At 36.3% G+C, this 19,804-nt stretch overlaps 1 protein-coding gene across 2 annotated transcripts in view; it reads left to right on the forward strand.

The window, feature by feature from the left end:
• Positions 1 to 19,804, forward strand: part of LOC145260623 (uncharacterized) — a 304,980-nt gene that overhangs the window by 116,496 nt on the left and 168,680 nt on the right. The window lies entirely within an intron of this gene.

A 19,804-nucleotide genomic window follows, 5' to 3' on the forward strand; every position in this document is an offset into this window, starting at 1 on the left:
AAATTGTCGCCTTAGAAAAGACATGATTCCATTTCCGTTTGATGAAAACCTATTTTCTTTTTTATTTTATTGTTGTAAGCAATCTATTAGTTGGCCAGTCGTGTACAAATTCCAAGAGCGGAAGGAGCCTTTGAAAATGACAATGTTCAACAGGCGAGATCTGAGATGCGCCGCTGTACAACTCCTGCTCTCTATCAATCCAAGTTATGAAAATACGACCCTTGCCAGCAACCTCAAAATACATCGTTAGATTGACCCGAAAAACAGGAATGTGCCTAGGGTGATAAAAACAGTTTCTGGCCACGGTTATGGTTTTCAAGTGAGGGCCACATCATGCCACCTCACATTTTCAAAGTTGGCTTGAAAATCAACACTAGAGTGTACCTGGATGCGCTGAAGGGTGGTGATCCCCTGGTGCAATCAGGTGGCCTCTGGTAGACCTTGGGTGCAGCAGCAGGACTTGGCGGTGGCTCACAAGTCTAAAGAAACCCAGGCTTCGCTTCAGAAGAAGTGTTACGACTTTGTACCTTTTTTTCTCACTGGCTCCCATCCTCCCTGATCTGAACCCGCTGAACAACTTCGTTTGGTTATATGTTTAGAACATCACCAACATGACCTCCCACAACACCAAAGCCAGCCTGATCACCACCATTCGCCAAGCTCCCGCCGGCACTTGTGGAAAAGGCATGCTCTCAGTTCCGGATTCATATCGAGGCGGTGATTGAGGCTGAAAGATGTCAGCTCTACTTCATAATTAAGTTACATGAATTGATTTTTTTCAACAAAAGTTTAAAAATAAAACTGTAATGTTGTTTTCTTTAGGGCAACACTTTTCTTGTTCTACCGTGTAGTCTATGTAAAATTCTGCGTGTTCCTTTCTTACTTCGTACTTTACACTTTGAAGAACGCCAAATTCAATTTTTAGAAGGACAAACTGCTTCTCTTTCTCACAGAAGAAATGTTGCGAGTTTGTCTCTGCTTTATCGTTATTTTCATGGCAACTGCTCGGCTGAGCCCCAATCTATGGTCCCCCGCCCCGCCAAACTTTCACAAGGAACACCCGTCTAGCAGAAATCACTATCAATAATTTCCCCCACTCTTTATCTGTACCTAAACCTAAACGTAGATTCCATGAGCAAAGCTTCTTTATCAGAACTGCACGCCTGTGGAATCGTCTTCCGTTTTCCTGCTTTCCAGCTGATTACAATATGGTTGTGTTCAAGTCTAACGTAAACAAGTTTTTGATGAGCCGTTCCATATAAGTTAACAAATTCACCAAATTTCCATTACTAACGATTACTATATTGTCCAATTTCTACTGTACACTCTTTAACCTTATCCTTGGCCAATTGGTGGCTTAAACAACGCCAATCTTTAAACTAGACGTTAAACTTCAAACAAGAAAATTAGTGATGTTTAAAACTTCAAACAAGAAAATTAGAGTGATCTCTATTGGATATAGCCTCTAATATATGATCGTTGTTAAAATGGTGAGAGAAAGCAAACTCCTAGTAATTTTAACGTTCAGCAGTTCTTTACCAAAGAAGGAAGTCAACGAAACGTTACATAAAAAAGGGAATATTTAAAAGAAAGAGGGCAACAAAAAGAACAACATTGCCTTCAGGAGATGCTGGAATGAAGGAGTAAATTAAAGATTATCTCTTTCAATGTGATTTTATTAGTTGTATTGAACAATGTAGCACAATATTACTTTCTGAGTATTTATTAGCCTATCTCGTTTGGGGCAGTTCTATATTGAAAATACAATGGACATTATTTTCATAGAAATCTTATACTCATATTTTCTGCGTGTTATTGTGTTTTTTTCTGTCTTAAAAACTAATTTTTTGCGTTATCTAGAAAAAAATATTTGTTGATTAAATATATTCCGCATTCTGTACAATTTCCATGGGTCCTGCTAGTTTTAATATAATTTTAAAACGTTGACAGTCGATAGTTGATAAAAGAAAGAACTTCCCTAATTTCGCCGCCATTTAATCTTTATTTTATTTCTCTAAATCTGTTTTTCTGTCGGTCCGTTCCACTTTTTTATCAGAAGTTACTGGGTCGACATAGCTGAAATTTTGGTAAAACTTGCGGAGAATGCGCTGTTTTACGGTTGTTGTAAAAATGGAGCGGAAATTTAAATTTCGTTTCGTTTTTAATTCGGTACATTTTTACATTACATCCAACTCATCGTTCACATTCGACGTGTCAACTTTTATAGGTTTTCGGGTACGCTGACATGGTTGGAGGCTATCTATAGTCCAAAATTGTTCTTAACATGGGGAGGTTGAGGTGTTTATTCGTTCTAGACGTACCCGAAAACCTATAAAAGTCGACATTTCAAATGTAAACGGTAAGTTGGACTTATGTAAAAAAAAAAAAAAAAAAATATATATACTAAAAAGGTATACCAAATTGACTTTTTTCGTTTAAAAATTATTTCGTTTTTTGTTAATAAAATTTTATTTTTATATATAGAAAAAAATCTTTTGTGTTTATATATATATATATATATATATATATATATATATATATATATATATATATATATATATATATATATAAAAAGAACGATTGTTGAATGTTATTCTTTCGGTTACTTTCGTTGAGGGGGGGGGGCACAATAATAATAATAAAAAAAGATTAAACGGACCGAAATTTAAATTTCCGTTCCATTTTTGCAACAACCGTAAAACAGCGCGTTCTCCGCAAGTTTTACCGAAATTTTGTATAGACCTTTTTATGATACGGTGCAGCAAACCGTTCGATACACAATTATGGATGTACAGGGTTTAGTATTCATAACAGGACATTTAGTCTAGAAGTCTGGCACAAGGCACTCATTTTAAATCAACAGGAAGTAACTTTTTTCCCCGTGTTCAATGGACTAAAAAGTCTAGCATTAGTCGTTTCTAATGTGGAGGAGAACCAGTTCGCCAAAAAGGGGCACTTTGAAAGTAGGCACGAATAAAAATTGCTTTAGTATAAAAGGGTTTTCCCTACATTGACCAAGGACAAATTTGCTTAAGTGTAGTATCAGAACAGATACTACACTTTGATCTTATTTATATAGTTTATTGTCGGCAAATTTTACAGTTTACTATTGAAATTGAAAAAAGATCTTAAAAATTTAGCAACAAACTTAGGCATAAGGCCCTATAAGAAATTGGGTAGGGGAAGGGTGCAGGGTCTTTGTGACTATAGTAAATTTATGAGCATGCCTTTGTAGTTTTGCTCTTGATTGGCAACATTTACCATAATACCTCATTCACTCTGTGGATCCTAATCTAACTAATAATTCCCCAGCGGTTGGAATAAAAAAAAATAACGGTTTGTATTACTGTACACATAGATTCGAAAAAGTTGTCAAAAAACAAATATATAACAAATAAATGTTATCAAAGGCAAGATAAGTTACTTTTCTGCCAAACTGGATATATTTTTCGTGTTTTTATTCAATGTAACATATTTATTCAGCTCGAAAAACATACAGTGTTTACCGATATATTGGAAAATTCAAGATGGCGTCTCACACCCTCGTTAAAACCGTAAGTTTGGGAAAAGGTGTTATAAATAATAAACTATACAAAATACTATTAAAACCCCGCGGTATATATGTCAACCTATGTCACAGTAACATATATTGAGCGAGTTTTTAACAATATTTTATTCGGTTTTTTATTTATAACACCTTTTCCCAAACTTACCGTGTTAAAGAAAGAATCAGACGCCATCTTGAATGTTCCAATACATCGGTAAACACTGTATGCTTTTCGAGCTGAATAAACATGTTACATTGAATAAAAACACGAAAAATTATATCCAGTTTGGTAGAAAAGTAACTTATCTTGCCTTTGATAACATTTATTTGTTATATATTTGTTTTTTGACAACTTTTTCGAATCTATGTGTACAGTAATACAAACCCAAAATAACATATTTACAATTTATAAAAGATTATCTGTATGTTGTGTATGCATTATTTTTTTTTTTTTTCTACACTTTGCTCTTAGCGTGAGAATTTCACATATTCCCCGTTCTGTATTTCTTTTATCTATTTCACTCTTCCTGATACGAAATGCACCTAACACTGATGCTTTTTTGTTTTTCTACTTTTTTTTTTTTTTTTTTGCAAAACCAAAAACAACAACAACCCACCTTTTCCCCTCCCCCCCTTTCTTTCAATTTCCCGCACTTCCTGATTGGTTTCCTAACTTAAAATGTACCAAACATTAATACTGTAACCCTTTTCCCTCTCCCATTGTAAAACTCATTCATGTTCTGCAGGGCAGGAAACAAAAACGATAAAATCCACTATAAAACAACCAAACCAAACACTACAAACTAGCAATTGAAGATACAAAAATCTTGAAGAATAAAAACCTTCTACAAAATAACTGGATGCAACATGAATGCTATTTCCAAAATAATTCGATTCGGTAATAAATAAACCGAGAAAGGGTTGATATGCCGCAAAACAAAACAACCAAACCAAACTCTACAAATAAATATTTAAAGCTATAAAGAACTTGAAGCATAAAAACTGTTTCCAAAATAACTGGATTCGGCATTAAATAACCCGAAAAGGGTTGATATGCCGTAAAGTAAAACAATCAAACCAAGCCTGTCTGAAATTATCCCCCCCCCCACCTTTTCTCTTCTCCTCTCTCGCTCGGTCTTCCAAAAGCAAATTCGTCTGATTCTGTTTCCATTTCTCCGAAAATAAAAAATAAAAAAAAAAAGCCAAAACTCCAACGAAATTGATTCCGGCTTATATGACGTCACTTCGCCATATCTACTTTCACTTTTCAAAAAGATTAAAAATAAATAAATGAATAAAAATAAAAGAAAAAGAAATCAAAAAGAATAAAATCGAAGTCGCAAAGAGGTTGGTCTATTTAAGCACGTGGCTTCACTCGGGTCTTCATAAATATTAACGAAAGCTTTTAGCGCCGCCATGCGCCATTGAACGAGCGAGTCATTCCGTTAGCCTCACGAAAGTAGCGAAACAAAAAAGAAAAGAAAAAAAAACAGAATTAAAAAAAAAACGGTAGATAACTCAGCAGTTAAAGCCGACAATGATGTTCGATAAAATAAAAAGAAAACAAATCAATAATCGATCAATAAAGCTATTACCTGTTCGATCAGCTTTTAGTGGCACCATTTAACTTGCGTTCTGATCATATTAGCATGTCCTAAGTTGCTGGCAGAACAGATTAGCATCTGTAAGTTTTTTGGTTCGAACGCTATACTGATCAATGAAATAGGGGAAAATAACTAATGTATCAGAAAGAAAATTGTAGTCAAATTAACGAATAGCGATGGTTGGGGAACATACGACACATCGGTTCCTATTAAATCAGAAGTTAAGGCACGTTGTGCCTCGTCAGTACTAAAATAGGTGACTACTTAAGAATACCAGAAGCTGTATATGTTCTCTGCTTATCCCGGCATTATCTTCAGTCATCTTGCTTTTTTTCTTGTCATTGGTTGGTTGTTTTTGTTTTACGGCATATCAACCCTTTTCAGGTTATTTAATGCCGAATTTACTGATTTTGGAGACATTTTTTTTACTCCGGGTCAGAGTGGACCTGGGAGCAATGGTAATTAAAGGGTGGCTCCACACTGCCCAAAGCCCACAAGCTGGGGCCTCACTATCGGATATAGTTTAAGGTCATATCCAGGACTCTTGTCATTGGAATCGTGCCACTCTTATATTGCGATTGCTCCCAGGTCCACTCTGACCCGGAATGGTAGTACCTGTTAGGGTCCCAATTATGGGTTGAATAGAAACCGACTTGAAAAACAAACAAACAAATATATTGTCTTAAAAAATTGTTCTTCAAAATCACTGGATTCGCCATGAAATAACCTGAAAAGGATTGATATGCCGTAAAACAAAAACCAACCAACAACTAAAATAGGTGACTAATTAAGAATACCAGAAGCTGTATGTGTTCTCTGCTTATCTCGGCATTGTCTTCAGTCATCTTGCTCTTTTTCTTGTCATTGGAATCGTGCAGTGCTGAATTAGGAGAGGTATGGATGTGATTGCGTAACATTTGCTTCAGAATCATGCATGCAGCTGTGGCGACCAAAATGAAAATGCTTTAAAGCCTTTCTGCTCCGGTCTTCTCGCATATTCACTCGCCTGGATTGTAATGTTGTGATCCTTTGGGCTGTGATCATAGCGTGGTATCTGTGTTAACTGTGGCAAGCAGGGCCAAGGGTCAAAACATTATTATTATTATTATTATTATTGATTCGAGCGACGGCGGGTCGCTGGATCAATTATTATGATTAGAAAAATAAACAATTAAATTGGGAAAAAATGATTGATATATAATATAATAAATATCGCAAAAGAAATGTGAAAATAGATGTAGACATGATTTTTGGTTTGCATAAACAAATAATTAGATTGGGATTACATCAGCTGTTGGTCTGAGACACGTAATGAGAGATGTAATGAGACACGTGATGAAATGTAGATTTAGGGAGATTCTAGGCAGTCCTTAGCTGAACATCAGAGGGAACGGATGATTCAAGAGGAAAGTTGGTCTTCAGGACGCAGGGAGCAGTGTCATTTCAAGCAACCAAGATGTAAAAACATGTAATCTCTGAAGATGCCGGCCGGTTCATGAAAATAAATGTTTGTAAATAGTTCAGGTGTGTGTTGTGTTATTTACATCTGTTAAAAAGAACTGTTTGTTTACAACTGTTTCGATATGTCCACGACAATCGTTTCTTGTTAGAACTGTTGCATAAATGTTAAAATATACACAACTAAATGATACGACGTATATACATACACGCATTTACACGTACACGAATATACAGATTAAATACAAAACCCATCTATTCAACATGTACGTCGTTATAGAACGTATTCATACACACAATACAACAGTATTAATTGAAACAAATAAAAACATTCTAAGCCAGGGATCTCCAAACTACGGTCCATGGACCAGATCCGGCCCGCCAAAGTCTTTAACCCAGTTTGCTGAGCTCTTATTAAAAACGTAAAAATATTCAGGGGGAAAAATGGAACTGTGTCAAAATTGTGTGGTGACTTTTTTTTTCTTTTTGTTCGGAAAATTATTAAAAGAATGGGGTTTTAAAGAACGAGTTTCACTAAAAAGCAAAGCTAATGCACAAAACACTACAATGCCTGTCTAGGTCTTTTTTTTTTCATGTATATATTTTGGCCCGCGTAGCTTTTTTTTTCTTTTTTTTTTTTGCATGGGAGTCACCACTTATCATGGCCCAGAGGCCACTCGAGGATAAGGGTTAATGGGTATACATTAGTCAATGTGATTATAGCGTAGTAAACATAAGTAGTGGAATTTTGTAAATTGGATTACTTGAGGGGGGGGGCGTTCATCAAGAACTTGTTTACATTGGACTTGAAGACAATCGGATTGTAGTCAGCTGGAATCGGAAGAGAGTTCCACAGGCGTGCAGTTCTAAGAAAGAAGCTTTTTTCATGGAATCTACATTTAGGTTTAGGCACAGATAAAGAGTGTGGGAAATTAAAGTTAAAAAAAATGTGGCCTCTGCTCTAAGCCAATCAGATTTATTTATCAAAATTGTCGTTTTTAATCCACTTGAATGCTATAAAAATCCAATTTTTTCTTCACTAACCAGTTAAGCCTCTGTTTAAACTCGAGCCTCCTGCTATGTATCAACTTGCGCAAATATTAACGAATACACACACACACACACACACACAATATTTAACTCTCATTATGTAAATTTGGCATTGTGTATGAACTTACTGAAATATTCCCAACTTTTCTCATTAAACCTGTTTTCTTATATGAAAACAAATGAAATTTTTATTCTTTTTATATGAAATATAATTTGTATAATTAAACGGAAAAGTTTTGATTACGATTTTCACATAAGTGTAACGCACAGTTCTTTTATTTGTCGATTCTTCTTCAATATCTCAGCTAAAAAAGTTCGCTTGTTTTACAAGGACTCTAAAAAATATTCACGAACATTTTTTTTTATTGCTGTAATCTTCCATTTTAAACACATATGAAATAATCTCTTTTGTGAATGTATGCCTTTTTAACTCATTATTTTGTTTTTGTTTGCCGTATAACATGTCGCTCGTTTTGTCACATCTAATATATAAAAAGCAAAGTGTCTGTGTGTTTGTATGTCTCGCAAAAAAACTTTCAACAGAGGCGACGGAACCTGACGAAACCGGTATCGTATTAAACTTCAAACCTTCGGACGACAAATATCGAAAAATTTGCCCAAAACATTAATTCCTCCACCCTAAACTCGGCCGTTTTGTACAGGGAGGGGTCGATTTTTACGTCGCCATTTTAGCAAGTCATCGCTCCTTTTTCGATTTACTACGTTTGATTCTGACGTTCGTGACTTCCGGTGGCACCAGGGAGACATCGACTAAGGCGTGAGGTTTTTTCCTCCCTTGCGTTACAGGTTCAAGCCTACCTGTCAACTACGAATTTTTTTTTTTTAACACGTTTGCCTACCGTTGTTTTGATTCCCCCTCCCCTACTACCACTTCCCCCCCCCCGGGGTTCCTTATAACACCACCTACACACACCTGGGCACCCCCGCTACTGTTGTTTTTACCCCTCCCCGGGGGGGGGGGTGTCTTTACTACACCACCTAAACACTCGGGCAATGCCAAGCACCCTTGCTAGTTTAATTATAAAACCTAAAACCTTTTTCACTGAAAAAATTTGTCTAAATTTGGCTCGTCCCCAAAATACCTTGCCTAAATTGGAATATCGAAAAGAAACTAAAATTGGTGACCGCCTTAAGAATGGCTTTCTTTCTTTTCTTTTTTTTTTTACATTTTCACCCCAAAGAAGGCACAGTGCCACTTTGATATAACGGGCTACTATCAGGGACATAAGTTGTATGGATATTAAGTAGGAAATTGAGCAGCAAGATGTTTGTTCACATTACACTTGAACTTCTGCATGTCAGTACAGTTGAGGAAGCAGGATCCCGGAAGGAAGTTCCAAATTCTAGCAGTTCTGGATAAGAAAGTATTAGAGTACCTATTTACTATGCCTCCCCACGGGACAGAGTTAGACACCAGGGTCGTTTTTTAACGTGGAGAAAAGGTAGAAAAATAAAAAAATTGTCTCAGTCGTGAAGGACTGATCCTCCACCAAAAGAAGAACAAGAAATGGAAGTACAGCATCTGAAGAACAGATACTACACTTTGATCTTGACCAAAAGGCCAGAGTACGTTTCTTACATCTATGGATCTCTACTTTGAAGGGGTGGAACTTTGCTGCTTGTCGGGTTTGTCAAGGTTTTTTACGTCGATGGGTGTACAAGGGCTTTTAGTTCGCCGGAACATCCACCATTGCAACATTTCGGTGATGGGACAGAGGTTGAAGCTTAGATGACAGTTCAGGACCTATCAGGTTGGCGACTCTCTTTTGATCCCTGTCCAAGAGTGAGAGACTAGTAGCAGATGCACCAGCCCAAATGTGACAACAATACTCCATACATGGACGAACGGTGGCCTTGTAGAGGTACAGGGGGTATCCCTCATCTCTCGAGACTAAACGGAATTCATGCTTAGTCATGTTGACAAAGAATTAAACATATTCAAGGCGTATTTATCTAAACCTATTACCACAAACGAGTTGGCCCTGCTGGCTCGCTATTGCTTCGCAAAGTTAGCCAATTGAAATACTTAAAGCATTAAAAAATGAAACATTTCGTGACCCCACGTTCTTATAGCAGTCGTGAAGGGAAAACGAATGAACACATATCTAAGGCAATGGTTGAAATCTTTGAGGAAGACCTCCAGTCTGTAGAACAATGGAGACTTAAATGGATGGTAGCATTTAATGCTGTCAGGACTAAGATGCTTTGAAACTCCTCGGCTTGACATTCACAGGCAACGTGAATTAGAAGAAATACATCTTGGACATTGCCAAGTTTTCTGCAATAAAGCTGGGCTCCCTCTACCATGCTAGAAAATTACCTGTACCTGAGGCTACCCTATCTCTTTACAAAACCACCATTCGCCCATGCATGGAGTATTGTTGCCACATCTGGATTGATTGATCTACCATTAGTCTTTCGCTCTTTGGCAGGATAAAAAAACAGTTTCCAGCCTAATAGGACTCGCAATATCAACCAAATTTCAATCGCTGTCCCATCAACGAAATGTTTCTTCCCTCTGCCTGTTTTACAAGTATTTTAATGGAATGTGCTCTGATGAACTCTTCACATTTGTATCCCTTCGATGTAAATACCCGCGACTTATCCGACAAACAATATTGGACAAGGTCTAGCAACTGTTAACCTCCCTCTGATATTCCAAAAGGTTAGCATACGGGATTAGACAAAGCGCCTTAGCTGAGGTGTAGGCAATCCATCTAGGAGAATAAAACTCTGAAAAAAAAAAATGAAACAAAAACCAGATAAAAAGAGTGTCTTAAACCTGTAAGACCATCTTCTAGTGATGGTATCATGAAAAAATACTCGCTTCCAATTTGCCATGAGGCAGCATGGAAGTAATAAGGCCCAGAAAACTGTCATAAGAATGCTCATGTCAGTGCAAAAAAAAAAACACGGAAGTTACTAACGCTTTGTACAAGCATATGTAGAAATCAGTGTCTACTAAGACTGTATTTGCCCAAGGCAGAAGGAGGGTTAGGGCTCTCAGAGACCAACCACCAACATAGGGCAACAATAGTGAACACAGGCCAGTATCTGAGAAGCTCCCAGAATCACATCCTCATAATTGTATATGAACATCAAGAGAATAGAGCCAGCAGAACAACATCAGTCACCCAGCTGGCGAAGCATTTTGGTCAGGGCTGTCTCACAGATGAGGCTGAAACACTAAACAAGCCTGCCACAGAAATAACAAGAAAGAGTCGGCAGAAATATACCGAGATCTTCCAAAAGAGGAACCTTAAAGAATGGGACCAATATTAGCATGCAAAGTATTTTCTGGGTGAACTCTCCTAGGAATACATAGACAAAGGTTCCTTGGATTGGCTCAAAAGGGAATCCCTCCACCACGATCAGGAAAGGGTTATAATGGCTGCTTAAGACAAGGGATTGATGACCAATGCATTCAAGAAGATGGCAGGTCTCACTAATGACAACAGATGCAGATTCTGCCACACGGAATTTGAAAGTGTGAGTCATTTAGTATCAAGTTGCCAGCTTCTTTTAGGGGATGGTTACTACGCAACGAGATATGATGGAGTATATAAGTACATCCACTGGATCATCTGTAAAAAATTAAACATCCAATGTAGCAGCAAATCCTGGGAACATCAACCTGAAATAACTGTTGAAAATGACTTATATACCATACGTTACGATCATGTAATCCCTACAGCCACTAACCTTGAAAATGATGCTGTGAAACCTGACATAGTTATATGGAATAAGTCAGAGAGAGAGAGAGTTCCAACCTTGGTTGAACTGAGTGTCCCTAATGATGGAAGTCTGAACAGAGCTAAAAGAGAGAAACAAACCAAATATCAAGGTCTCATGTATGATATGAAAAGAAACTGGAATCTTAAGGAGATATCAATCATACCAGTTATTATAGGTGCTACAGGGCTTATGAAGAAGAACATGAATTCCTACCTAACTAATATTCCTGGTGAACCAAGTGTAAAAGAGCCAGACAGTTGCACTTAAGGGAACAACGAGGATACTAAAAAGAGCTCTCGGTTGGTTTCAATAAGAAGCAGAGCAATGTTGGCAGCTGGTTTGGCTGCCCCATACCCAGCGCTACAATCTTCAAAGACAATATAATGTGGCCAAGATCAAAGTGTAGTATCTGTTCTTCAGATGCGGCACTTCCATTTCTTGTTCTCTTTCAGTGAAGGAGAAATCCTTCACAACTGAGACAATTTTTATTTTTGTACCTTTTCTCCACGTTAAAAAACGACCCTGGTGTCTAACTCTGTCCCGTGGGGAGGCATTGTAAATAGGTACAATCTTCAAAGGAAGAAAAATGAAAAAAAAAAACAAAAAAAAAAAAACAAAGTTTAACTGGGAATCGCGAATCACGATAAAAAGGTCATTTTGACATTTTTATCAATACAGAACATTACGACGATTGGCTGTAGAACAGAACTCGCATGGTATTACGAATTATCCCGCGAGAATTTATGTTAAGCCATAAAATCAAGATGAATTAACAAATTGACAAGACTAACCACTGTCCTCCTTTCGTACCCGAAGCACAATTTCCTTCCTAGTGTTCCAATTTCCGTTTTGAGAGGCGGTTAATTAATTTGGAAGGTTTCGCACAAATGATCGACTTCGCATTGGAGGCTTGTGGCTCTAAACGTAAACATTGTTCTCACCTAGGGGCATAATCGATGCAGTTTCTGGCTGGCCGGATGTAGTAGGTGGGAGTAGCGGTGCACGTGCTTAATAAAGCGTCTAATCCTTTTCTCTCCGCATAGGGCTCTATTACACGAAAGAAATGATATATTTGCCCGAGCAAAAACTGTTACATCAAATGCGTCCATTCAATCTGTATATATAGTTGTGAAAAACGATGTTGCGGAGATGTAAGTTCGACTACGACTAATGTTCTAAACTTTCCGATTCCAAATCTGGAATTTCTGACTCGCGTATTGTAAAAAAAGTTTGACTCGTGCGTTGTAAAAGAAACTCGCCGACTTCCTGTGTTGTAAACAAAAAAAAAAAAAAAAAAAAAACTCGCCGACTTCCCATGTTATTAAAAAAAATAAATAAAAAAGAATTGCCGACTTCCCATGCTGTAAAAAAAAAAAAAATGCCGACACACCATGTTGTAAAAAAAAAAAAATGCCGACACACCATGTTGTAAAAAAAAAAAAAATGCCGACACACCATGTTGTAAAAAAAAAAAAAAAATGCCGACACACCATGTTGTAAAAAAAAAAAAAAATGCCGACACACCATGTTGTAAAAAAAAAAAAAATGCCGACACACCATGTTGTAAAAAAAAAAAAAATGCCGACACACCATGTTGTAAAAAAAAAAAAATGCCGACACACCATGTTGTAAAAAAAAAAAAAATGCCGACACACCATGTTGTAAAAAAAAAAAAAATGCCGACACACCATGTTGTAAAAAAAAAAAAATGCCGACACACCATGTTGTAAAAAAAAAAAAATGCAGCCTCTACATGTGAAAAAAAAAAAAAAAAAAATGCCGAATCCCATGTCGTAAAAAAAAAAAAAAAAAAAAAAAAATGCCGGCTGCTATTGTTGTAAAAACGCCGACGCTTGGTTTTCGAAATATTTCGACTCTGACTCAACAGTTAAGCTACGGCAAAGAAAAAGAAAAAGAAGAAAAAAAAAACATTAAAAAAAAACCGCCTAGAAGGGAACTTTGATTAGTAAACCGAAAAATAGACCGACAGACATGAGTCTCGCATTATTATAGATTTTATAGTTTTATTCATTTATTAAGTTTTTTTTTTCTAATGTTATAATTTTCTAATCGTTTTTGGTCGATTTTTTTCAGTGGATAATGAAACGTAAAAAAAAAAAAAAAAAAAAAACTAAACAAAAATAAAAACTAAATTTATGAGCGAGATTTCCGCCATCTGTATTTTTTACGCATGGCTTGGCTCAATTTACCGTTCAAGAGTTCATTGAATGTAATTTTAATATACAAAAGAGTTTCAAATCGAGTGTACAATTATTGAACGTTATTGGAAATCAACACGAGGCTGTTGTGATTGTTTCGCAATGGAAGTCATTCGCAACGATTGGATTCATTTAGAATGGAATTTAAATTTTAATAGACGACCAATTTCATAGTCGATTGTTCGTTTAATTCGATTTTGTACTCTCGTCTTTGGCTCGTCTTTCTTTTACTACTCGAACGAGTTTCGATTAAAATAATTGTATTTGACATCTTTTTTATTCCTATCCCCCTCCTCAATCCTCCTCCTCCTACTCTCTATTGGTTTTATTTTTATTTAAACTATCGTCTCTCATGGTGCTACCAGATCAGGCTTGTCTGAAGATATTGGCTGCCCGAGGCGAGACGCACTTAACGTTATGCCTTTTTGTTTTTCTACTTCCTTTTTTTTTTTTTTTGCAAAACTTAATTATGTACTGCAAAACCCCAAAACAAAAACAACACACCTCTTCTCCCTTTTTCTTTTCCCCTCCTTTCTTTTTCTATCTCCCCCTCCCTTTCCACTTCCTGACTGGTTTCCTAACTTGAAATGTACCAAACATTAATACGGTAATCCTTTTTCTTCTCCCATTGCAAAACTCATTCATGTTCTGCAGGGCAGGGAGCAAAAAAGATAAAATCTATATATCCATAAAAGTAAAAGTGTCTGTCTGTGTGTGTCTGTGTATCTGTGTGTCTGTGTACATTTCCCTACGCAATAACTCTGTCAATTTTTAGTCTACAGACTCGAAATTTGATATACAGGGTACTGAGATTTGGGAAAATCGATGTGATCGGTTTTCGGCCAGAAATTTCGCTGTTAAGGGGTCAAAGTTCAACGATTTAACATTTGAGAACTCTACGAAACTCCTCTGCCAATTTTGGGTCTAAACACTTGAAATTTTAGATATAGGTTCCTTGGACATGGATCTAACTTAATAACTTGATTTGAGCCCAAAACAAATTTTAAGGGGTTATAATAGGGGTCAAAGTTTTTAAAAATTGATTTTTCTTTTTTTTTTTTTTTCTTTTTTCTTTTTGCTCAGCATACACCTCCAAACGCCCAGGCAACGCCGGGCACCCATGCTAGTTCACTATAAAACAACCGAACCAAACCAAACACTACAAACTAGTGATTGAAGATACAAAGAGCTTGAAGAATAAAAACTTTCTACAAAATAACTGAATGCAACATGAATACTATTTCCAAAATAACTGAATTCGGCATTAAATAACCCGAAAAGGGTTGATGTGCCGTAAAACAAAACAACCAAACCTCATTCTATATGTGTTTCTATCTGTGTTGCTGTTGTTTCTTTGTCCCTGTTTCTATTCTAGAATATAGATGTACACATCACCACCCCCCGAAAAAAAAAAGACCAACAAGATCTTCATCACTCCTTCACAAATGTTTTAAGACAATATACAACATAGTTCTCAACCGGTGACTTATATAAATATAACAGTAAATGTATGCATGTGTCATGTGTCTATGTGAAAATATTTAACCGATAAACTTTTAAACTAGTACTGGATACATAAAACGGAAATAGTAATCATACACCAACGATGGTTTATAACGAGTAAAATCTTTGTTTGGATGACGCATACAGAAATACATAAGCAGATGGAAATGCAAAGTTTTCATTTCAACTTGCCGACATAATTCTATTACTTTGGCGCATGTGCATATTCATTCTTAGCGTGAAGTGATCTAATTTAAATAAACTTTATCTGTCGATAACATAAATACGGCTAGAGTGCTTAATGTTTTGCTTTCGATTCTAACTGATGGTACTCACGTCGTTTTATTTATTTTTTTTATAATTCTTGGAATCGGTACTTATATATCATCATCATGCAGTTCGCCAGTCTTGACGATGACTAGTTGGGGCCCCAGCGCTTTATTCCTCAGGATTAGCGTAATCTCACTCCATCGCCTTTCTACCTTGGCTCCAAACTTCCTTGCACAGTTTAGGTGCAGTATCTGTTGCGCATGAGATAGACACCCTCTGAACCTTCAATGCTCATGTCCATTGGAGCGAATCCACAACGACTGGCAGCAGAGGAGGCTGCAGCTTCTGGCCTAAGTAATCTCAGTGAGGTAAACAGTCGCCCTATCGTATCCGCTACTACGAATTTTCCTTTTGGATTAGACAGAAGCTTGTTTTTTAATGTGTGTGGGGGGTGGGGACGAGCTCCCCCCAAAAAGGAAGCACTCTGGCATTGTCCAAATAAATAGTAATTGTCTCGGTATGAAGGGTTTCCCCCCCTACATTAACCAAGGCTTAATTAACTTAATTAGTAATTACTTGAATAGTAATTGTCTCAGTATTGACCAAGGACCAATTACTTAAGTGAAGCATCAGAACAGATACAACACTTGGATCCTAGCCCGAAAGGCTAAGAAACCAACTGAACTGACCCCCCCCCAACAAAAAAACGAGAGGTGAGATTTAAATATTTCAGGTTCCCACACTTAAAACAAAGTTTATTTCCTCTAATCTGAGTTATCAATTGAATATATGGAATGTTTTGACATGCCACGTGGAGAAGAGAGAGGATGAGAGAATGTTAAATGTCGGGGCAATGTTTCTAGTTAAAAGTTGTTTTGCTAAATGCCAGATGCTTTCGTTGCTTGGCTAATTCATATTCCGTTATCAGTATGGGAAGGAGTCACTTGTCAATTTCACAATAACAATCTTAATTATATATATTATTTTTTTTAAAAACAGTGATTTACGGACACGCGTGTTTCGGAGCCCTACTCCTCTTCAGCGTAGCTGGTAGGATTTGAACCTTATGTATTTCAGTCCAGCGCCCTAATCCATTACGCTATGATGACATAGACGATTTACTGCTTCGTTTTTATTAACGATATTAAGGTTAACGTCCTCGCCTCGGAGAACCGGTGTTTTTCTTAAAAAGTCGCCCATTTTTTATTTGGAGGTATTATTTATTTATTTATTTATTATTTTTTAAAAGCAGTAATCCACGAACACGCGTGTTTCAGTCCCTTTAAGAAACTCGTTTTTTATCGTTGAGCACATTTAGTTAAATCAAGTCGGTCAATTTAGCTCTTATGTATAGATCATCATATGATTAGATCACTCTGACTGACGTAAAAAAAACATTTAAAAATAAAATGTTTAATTTCAACGTTATTTCACGCGGTTAATGGGAGCCGAATGGATGCGGTCTTTGCTAATCAAGCCAGAGATGGCTTGTGGTGTCGGGTTCGAATCTATCGACTAGTGTTAATAATGACACCCTGCACTGAAAATTCCCGAAAGGATGGAACACTAGTGTCTTTAGGTATTTAATCATTATAGTAAATAATTATATATAATTTGAGGTTGCTATTTTTCAAAGGCAAGGTAACCAGTAGAATATAATGAGGTTAATACAAGACTGGCCAATACCTGGGTAGATCAAGTTACACTTTAAATTTGTTTTTACACAAGCAGTAATGTTTGTTGCTACACAGTCATGATAATGTTTGGGTCTTCTAGTATTTCATAACTAGAGAACTCTTCAGGCAACGACGCTTATATTTAAAAGTGGATTTATTAATAATGTTGTTTTCTGAAGAGGTCTCTAGTTATTAAACACTAGAAGACCGAACCATGCTCATGACTGTGTAGCAACACATTACTGCTTGTGTGAAAACAAATTTAAAGTGTGTGTGTGTGTGTTTGCGTATATATTATATATATATGTATATATATATATGTGTGTGTGTGTATATATATGTGTGGGTGTGTATATATATATGTGTGTGTGTGTGGGTGTGTATATATATATGTGTGTGTGTGTGTATATGTATATGTGTGTATGTGTGTATATATATATGTGTATATATATATGTGTATATATATATATATATATATATATATATATATATATATATATATATATATATATAGGCATCCACATACAGTACTGTTTCGTTGTTTCACAGCTCATCAGCAATATTTATGCATATATTACGACCGCTGTTATTACTATTATTAAAATATCTTTATTGATAGTTGTTCTTTTAGCTTTATTCTTCTATATAAATAAAACAGTAGACGTGTGTGTGTGTGTGTGTGTAAATATCTAACAGGTAAATTCCTAAACTACTGGTCACATAACATTGAAATTCTCAGGAAATAATATTCATGCACCAAGGATGGTTTATAGCGAATAATATCTTTGTTTACATACATGAATAACGGGTACAGATATTGGCAAATCTATATATATAAAAGCGAAAGTGTATGTATGTGTGTATGTTTGGATGTCTGCTAAAAACTTTTGACAGACGCGACAAAAATTCACAAACTCGGTATCACATCGAAGCTCCATCCTTTGCTCGAAAAATATCGAAAAATTGGCCAAAAACAAAAACGGTCCTCTCGTGACAATGACCGATTCTACGCATGCGTCAGATAACGTCGTGACCTGATTTATTTTAAATAGTTGAAAAACCGAACAATTTCATTTAAGTCGCGTTAGCTCAGTTGGTTAAGGCCTTGGTTCATTATCTAAACGTCTTGGGTTCGAATCGTGGTGTGAGATGTTTTTTTTTTTTTGTTTTTTTTCGATTTTTTAAAGTTAAATATTGAACAGGTGTTATTTAAGCCATTTTTCACGTAATGTTCGTTTTTCTGCTTTTTTTGTTTTTTACTTCGCATATTCTTAGCGACACCCAAAAACACCCGGGTACCCGCCGATTTTAAAAATTTTAATATCGAAACAGGCTTATTTAAGCCATTTTTTACATGTTCGTTTTTCTGTTTTCATCGTTCGTTTTCCTTACGTTAGTTTTCTTTGTGTTTTTTTTATTGTTTGATCGCCGCGTAGCGGGGAAAACAGAAACTGGCTTCCGCAACTTGACATTGTTGCACCTGCTAATTTCGGTTTATAAAGGTCAACTTAACACACTTATCAATTCATTTGTTCTCGTGGTCGAGATGGTTAGGTTGCAGGGTTTTTTTTCATTTCCTTTCCACCTCCGCGTCAAACGTTCGGGGTTCAAGCCTACCTTTATACTAAAACTATTTTTTTCTTTTACACCTCCAAACAACCGGCCAACGTTTTTTTTTTTAACAGGGTTGTTTTAATTTCCCCCCCCCCACCACCACCAACACACACCTCCAAACACCCGGGCAACGCCGGGTACCCCCGCTAGTCTATATATATATAAAAGCGAAAATGTGTGTATGTATGTATGTTTGTATGTATGTATGTGTGTTTGTATGTCTCGCAAAAAAACGGGTCACGGATTTTCACGAGATCGGTATCATTTTAAAGTTCCAACCTTCGCCCGATAAATATCGAAATATTGTCCAAAAACATTAATTTTGTCACCCTAAAATCATCAGCTTTCTACAGGGATGGGTCAGCAAAAACCGTCCTCTCATGACAAGTTTGCTTCTACGCATGCGTCATACGACATCGGAACATGATTTACTTTAAATATTTGAAAAACCGACACAATTTCGTCGACGTCATCTTAGCTTAGTTGCTTAGAGCGCGGCCTCATTATCTAAAGGTTTTGGGTTCGAATCGTGGTGTGAGATGTCTTTTCTTTTTTTTTTTTTTTTTCGATTTTTTTTAAATTTTAATATTGAAACAGGGTTATTTAAGCCGGTGGTTTTTATTTTTCAGATTTTTTAAAGGAGTTTTAACGTTTGTTTTTCTTTTTTCTTTCTCGCGTTTTCTTTTTTTGTTTTTCCGATTTTTATATTTAACATCGTTCGTTTGCCATACGTTGGGGCGTTTTTTTCGATTTTTTTAAAGTTTTAACATTTTTATATTTAAGAATATTTACTTCGCTTATACCCCCTGCTAGTCTATTATATAAATCTCACCTGTCTGTTTAAATGTATGTATGTTTGTATGTCTGCCTAAAACTTTGGACAGAGGCGACAGATTTTGACGAGATCAGTATCATTTTGAAGCTCGGACCTTCGGACAAGAAATATCGAAAAATTAGCCAAAAATATTAATTCCTTCACCCTCAACTGAGAAGTTTTCTACAAGGAGAATATTTTTTTTTTTTGCGTCGCCATTTTTGTAAGTCATCGTATTGGTTCGATTGACTTTACTAATTTCAACGTTCTGAACTTCCGGTAGTGTAATGGAG

The sequence above is a fragment of the Euprymna scolopes genome, chromosome 36 (assembly GCF_053919585.1).
Source record: "Euprymna scolopes isolate OS-2025 chromosome 36, ASM5391958v1, whole genome shotgun sequence".
In the NCBI taxonomy this organism is placed as follows: domain Eukaryota; kingdom Metazoa; phylum Mollusca; class Cephalopoda; order Sepiida; family Sepiolidae; genus Euprymna; species Euprymna scolopes.